A 7,181-nucleotide genomic window follows, 5' to 3' on the forward strand; every position below is an offset into this window, starting at 1 on the left:
CTGAACATTACTAATTATCAAGGAAATGCAAATCAAAACCACAATGCAATACCACCTTACTTCTGCAAGAATGGCCATAATTACATAATCAAAAAATAATAGATGTTGGTGTGGATGTGGTGAAAAGGAGACACTTTTACACTGCTAGTGGGAATATAAACTAGTACAACCACTAAGGAAAACAGTGTGGAGATTCCTTAAAGAACTAAAAGTAGATCTACTATTTGATTCAGCAATCCCACTGCTGAGTATCTACCCAAAGGAAAATAAGTCATTATACAAAAAGATACCAATCAAGTGGATAAAGAAAATGTGATATTTTATATATATAGTATACAGTATGTATACATATAGTATGTAATGTATATATATATATTTACACATACACATATACCATCAAATACTACTCGACCGTATAAAAGAACAAAATCATGGTATTTGCAGTAACCTGGATGGAATCGGAGACCATTACTCTAAGTGAAGTAACTCAGGAATGGAAAACCAAACATCATATGCTCTCACTCATAAGTGAGAGCTAAGTTGTGAGGACACAAAGGCATAAGAACAATACAATGGACTTTAGGGACTTGAGGGAAAGGGTGGGAGCTCGAAGAGGAATAAAAGACTACACATTGGGTAGGATGTACACTGCTCGGGTGAAAGGTGAACTGAAATCTCAGAAATCACCACTAAATAACTTATCCATGTAACCAAACACCACCTACTGCCCAAAAACCCATTGAAATGAAATAATAATAATAAAATACTCATAATAATTCTATGAGGTAGGTTTTATTATCCCTGGTTTACAAATGAGGAAACTAAGGTGAAAAAACTTGCCCAAGGTCCCAGAGCTATATAGTGGAACAGGGATTCAGTCCTACCTCTTGAATAAAATAGGTGGAATTGAAGAATAGTTCTGGATTCAAACACAGACTTTGTCATTTATTAGGAAAGCTATACAACAGTATTGTCTTTCCTTAGAGACAAGTGACCTGTTGTTTTAATGTCTAGTCTAACCCTGTAATGGCACTCCTAGCCAGACACAAATGAAACATGATACATACGGAATTCAGCGTTTCTGAAAGATGTGCATGCCTCACAGTACCAGTGGGAAACTATTCTTGTAAATAGCATAATTTTTAACCACCACTACCCCCACCATCACTCCCATCATGGCAAAATGCCCAAAGTCATTAGGCAGTAAGTACGTCAGTGTTTGACCTGAGTCTCAAATAAAAGTGCAGCAAGCCAGTATGCCTTGGTTTCTGATGGCAAGACCTCACCGAATTGCTTATTTGAAGCCAGCATCAGAAAGAAGGGAGAAAGGGGTGATGCATTTTCCAAGGCAGGCAGTGAAATAGATACCAGAGCAACTGAGAATGGCTCTAACTACCTACTTCTCTAGTGGCCTGGAACACATCCTGGGGCATGGCTTTTCATGATGTAGTGTACTTCCTTTATGCCCTGAGATTTCCCTGTGGATCCTGGATCCTCAGGGATACATCATACACGGCTCACTCTTCTACCTAACATCTGTGTTTTGCATATTGGTACGCAGTTATCCCATCTCCCAACTGCCTGTTGGCAAATGCACAACACTTCAATCTACCCAGGTAATGCTTAGTGGGGAAATAGGATGTCAATGAATCCAGAGAACCTGTGATGATGACATAATGACTTGGCCAAGGTCATCCTGTGATTAAATGAAAAATGAAACTCAAGCTTGGTGTCTGTACTGACATCTGTGGATAACCCATTAGTTTTTGGAACCTGACTTGGACACCTTAGGAGTGTCAGGTTCACAGTGTACTTGAGGAGCTTAACTGAGACTGTCTTCTTTTTTCCTTCCCTCTTCTCTTTGAGAAATGTGGTCTGGCAAGGAGCAGAGCAGCTTTTTTCCAGGCATTCAAGTTTGAGTTGGTTTATTTCTGGTGCACTGGGTGGGGTAAGCCAGGAGACCCAACTAGGATACCCCATCCTGCTGCTAGGAATAGAAGTAGGAGGCATCCAGTTTTCCACTGAATGGGAGCCCAGGCTGAGTGACTACAACAAAGCCTCAAATTAACATAGATCAGCAGAGGGGAAAGTGCCCCAGTCAAGGATGGTGAAGGAGATGATGACAATGACAAAATAATAATAATAATAATAGTTATAGCAGTTGGAATGCATTTTACATGCATTAGCTCATGTAACCTAACCTGACATTATTATTGATACCACATGTGCACATTTGTGGAAATATAGGCACAGAGTGATTAATTCACTTAAGTCATACAGCTCAAAGGTAGAAGAGCTCAAAATCCAATGTCTGGCATCAATAGCTGAGTTAAAGGATATTCTTTTAGACAGCAGAAACGTTTTTATAAATGCAGTCTGACCTAACACCCAGATGACCAAATGATCATCTACAAAATAAACAAAACCAAAATGGCCCAACTACCATTCTGGTTGGAGGGGGAAAAGGGAAGAGGAGAAGATGCTGAAGCCTCACTCTCTTGGCCCCTCAACCATGCCAGTCCTGGAGAGGAAGAGGAGCTTCTGTAGAACACAGTTTTTCAGCCACTGGTCTGGTCTGTCATCACCATCACCCTCCTTTTTTTTTTTTTTTTTTCTTTCTTTTTTTTTTTTGAATGGCTACATATATTTTGATGTATTCAAACACCAAAAGTACATAGCAATGGAAAAGATGCACTATTCCTACATGAAACAAATAAATGAATTTCACAGATAGAACATTGAGTCAAAAAGCTAGATATAAAAGAGTATCTAATGTTTGTTTTCATTATAAGAAATTTCAGAAACTGGTAAACCCAGTCTATGGTGACAGAGAACACTAGCGTGACTGACTAGCTTTGAGAGCATCTCTTGTTTTTAAAAGTAAGAAAACAAAAGTCTGACAAAGGAAATGACTTAATATTTGATTTGGAGTCAAGTGGAATTCAAAGTTTCCATCTCCTACAGTATTTTTACAAATACCCAATCCTTGCAAATATTTACTGAAATCTTTCTGCTTGCTAGGTGCTAGTTGCTCTTTTAGACCCTGAGCACTCAATGGTAAATAAAATAGATAAGCTCATATTCCCATGTTGTCTGTATTCTAGTTAGGAGATATTGGTTGTGAGAAAATGAATGAATACATGAATAAATAAATTAAGAAAATACCAGATAGTGATAAGTAAAATGTAGAGAATTAAAATAGGTAAGAGATTACAAGTGACTATCTGGCTAGTTCAGATTAGATGATCAGAAAGACGTGACTTGCAAGCTAAGACCTGAGAGACAAGAAGTGGCCAGCCACATGACAAGGAAAAGGTGTTCCAGGCAGAAGGAACAAAGCGCCGAGGACCTAAGGTGTTAAGGAACTTGGTTGTGGAACAGCACTTGCTCAGTATGGCGGAGCCAAGTGAGCCAGAGAAAGAGTGGTACAAATGAAAGTCAGAGTGGTAGGGGGCAGCCAGAACATAGAGGGATTGCTAAACTGGGAAGAAGTTTGAATTTTTTGTAAGTTGAGTAGGAAAGCCACTAGTGAATTTTAGGCAGGTGAGGAAACTGACGTGACATGATTATGTTTTGAGAAAGTCACTCTGCCTGCTGTGAAGAGAATGGATTATAGCAAAGCAAGCATGGAAGCAGGAAGATCTGTTCGAAAACAAGTGCCTAAATCTAGGCCAGAGATAACAGTGGCATGAACTAGAGAAGACTGGGAATACTAGGGATATAATTCGGAGGGATTTGTTTATAGATCAGATATAGAGGAAAAAGGGAAAAAGAACTTCATGAAAATCCCAAGACTTTTGATTTGAACAACTTAGGGATTGTGGAACACTAGGAAAAAGCATGTGTGTTGGGAAGATAAACCAACAATTCCCATTTCACCAGGTCAAATTTATGATGCCCATCAGGCATACATGAGAAGAAGTTGAATATCCAATGGGATATAAATGGTGTCCAAAGGAGAGGTTAAGATTGGGCTTAATTTTAGGAATTCTCACATAGCTATCAAAAGTAAACTATGAAGCCAGATGAGGTTACCTGAATGAAGAGGAGATAGAGAAGCTGAACAGTGATCTGGGGCATTCGAACATCAAGAGAGAGAATGAAGCAGGAGCCAGCAGAGGTCTCAGAGAAGGCATGACCAGAGAAGAAGAAACCAAGGAGAGCATGATTTCATAGCAGCCAGAAGAATGTTTCCAGAAAAGGGAATGATGGCCCATGATAAATACTACTAAGGTGTCAAGTAAGATGAGAAGAGAGAAGTGATTTGGATTTAGCACTCCAAGCGTGCTCAGTGGAATGGTGGAACTGACTGCAGTGGGTGGAGGAGGAAATGTGAGATAAGGAAGTAGAGAAAGATTATAGATGACCCTTTTGAAGTAGGAGGTGGGACTCAACTCCAGAGGTGAGGCTCAGACACCAGACCAGATTGAGGACTGGCTGAAACAGGGAAGAGGCAAAAACACCTCTCCATGAGACATGCCTATCAGTGCCATATCAGTTTATCATTGCCATGGCAACACCCAGAAGTTGCTGCCCCTTTCCAATGGCAACGACCTGACAACCAAGAAGTTACTTCCCTATTTCTAGAAATGTCTGCATACACTTCTCTTTAATTTGCATATATTAAAATTATAAATATTCACTTTTAATTATACGCAAATTAAAGAGAAGACTATGCAGAAGGCACTCAGAACTGCCTCTGAGCTGCCACTGTAGGCACAGGGCCTGTGGGGTAGCCCTGCTCCACACGGAGCAGTACCTCTGCTGTTACTATACACTGCCACTTCAATAAAAGTTGCTGTCTAACACCGCTGGCTTACCCTTGAATTCTTTACTGGGTGAAGCCAAGAACCTCCATGGGCTAAGCTCCACTTGTGGAGCTTGCCTACCCTGGATCACCTTCAAGAAGGTTTTCTGTGGAAGAAAGCCAAGAAATTAGATGGTAGTCTAGAGGAAGATGTAAAATCAAGGAAGTTCTCTTTCTATTTGATATTGCTTTTAATTGGAAATATTTGTGCTTGTTTTTAATGTTTATGGGATTAATCCAATAGAGAAGAAAAATAAATGAGATACAGGAGGAATTTTTTCCCTTGAGAGGGAAAAAAGCCATTGAGAATATGGGAATAGATGGAATCCAGAGTGCTAGTGGAAGGGGCTTCATTTTTCATAATGCAAAAGTAATATTTTTAGCAAAAAAAATAAAATAAAATCACATTGTACAGGACTTTGCCAAGTGTACTTGGCTCTAGCAATCATCCTCTTCCCTAAGCCATGTGGCAATAAAAGAAAAAATCCCTGCATGCTTCCAAATACTTCATGTGGGCCATGATACTGCTCCATTGAGTGCCAACTAACAGTTTTCTACCTGTTCCCTCTTTCTTGCCTGTCTTCCCAGCACTGGGGACCAAGTCTCAGGGCCAAGTAAAGGGATTTTTAAACTGAGAAAGGGATCAGGGGATCTGGGGAAGGGTGATACAGCAAAGTTCTGCCCTCGGATCAAGACCAACAGCTGGCAAAGCCCAGTTGGTAAGCTATTCTGAAGTCCTCCTGAGAACCATTGCAACTTCCTAGTTAGAGGAGTTGTCTCCGACCTTCAAGATGTAATATTACATTCCTCTGCTTCTATCTATGATAGAGTAGCTTGTAGCTTCCACAAGAACCAATGAGAAACCTGGATAAAATACAAAATTTTAAAAATCTATTTGAAGCCATCAAAGAGCAACTAGGACTTAAGGGACAAGATTCTGAAGAGGATATGAGCCCCACTTCTGTTTTCCCCCTTGGGGCATTTGCTGAGTCTTAAGCTGTCAGAGCAAGAGGCTAAAAGGCCAAACAGGAAGTGTTGGAAGAGCTCAGGAGAAGTTTTAGCAGGCTTACAGTGCTCTGGGAACAAAAATTGGAATCCAGGAGCAACCAAGTAAGAGAGGGTCCTGATAAACACCTAAAGATCTCACTTAGAACCCTGGAGGGCTATAGGTTCACTACAGAAATTAGGCAGAGATAGGGCAGTCTTAACAAAGGTCAAAATCAACCTTGACTCAGCTGAGTCCTAATTGGATTGAATTACTCTAACTACCTGCCAGAAAAGAAAATCTGTCATCTTGCATATACCAAATACAACTTATATACCAAGAAACAGTACCAAAAAGAAAAACAGACAACAGAAACCAATCCTGAGGTATTCCAAATATCAGTTATCAAACATAGACTTTCAAATAACTGTGATAAATATGTTCAAACAAGTAGATGACACGCAAAGAATTTCACTACAGAATTGAAATCTATAAAATGAAATCAAAAGCATATTTTAGAATTGAAAGATCCAATAACAGAAAGGCCTCACTGTTCTGTGACCACATTCCCTCAACGTCTATGCTTGGTAGAGGAATCCAGTCCAGGTGGTAGGGGTTGGGGCAGGAGAAAGAAAGAAAAGAAATATTGGCTCATATTTGCAAGGGGCTCCAAATACTGCCTTCTTCCTCTGCCCTCCAAGTATTGGACTAGGGCCCTGATCACCAGACCACCAAGTTGGCTTGAGCAGTGGTTCTAAAATGAATTTTTGAAAAAAATAAATAAAACTTAGGATGTCATAGACATGAATCGGGAGCCAGTGAGGGAGACAAGGGGCTCAAAGACTTGCTTCCTCCTACTTGGCTGACATCAGCTGCCCCTTATATTCAATATCCAAAGCCCCTTTATACCTTCAGTGAGTGTTCATCTAGCCTTGTCTGAAGATCTGTTGGGGCAGGGCAGCCCAGCAGTTTATGAGTTAGCCCATTTGTTTTTTTACTTCTGGATACCATCTAATAGCACTTCCCCAGGATCTTGTCCTCAAGTGTCTAAACCTCTTGTACTGTTTACGTGGTCCTTCGTGGTCTAGTCCTGCCTCTCTCTCCAGCCTCATCTCTTTCCACTCTTTATGCTCTACATTCCGGCCACACTACATGTCCTCCAAATCCTCACTGTACCAGGCTCCTGTTTCCAAGGCCTTGCATATGCAACCTGCCCTTCCAGAATGCTTTTACCCACTCACCTTGGGCTCACAAAATTCCTACTTCACCTTTGGTCCTAGCATTGATGTTATATTTTGGAGGAAGCTGCTAGTAATTCTTCCCCCAATCCAATCCAGATTAAATGTTCCTCCCAAGTTTTCCATAGCACCTTATAGCTCCCCCATTACA

Source organism: Theropithecus gelada, chromosome 6 (assembly GCF_003255815.1).
Source record: "Theropithecus gelada isolate Dixy chromosome 6, Tgel_1.0, whole genome shotgun sequence".
NCBI classification, from domain to species: Eukaryota; Metazoa; Chordata; class Mammalia; order Primates; family Cercopithecidae; genus Theropithecus; species Theropithecus gelada.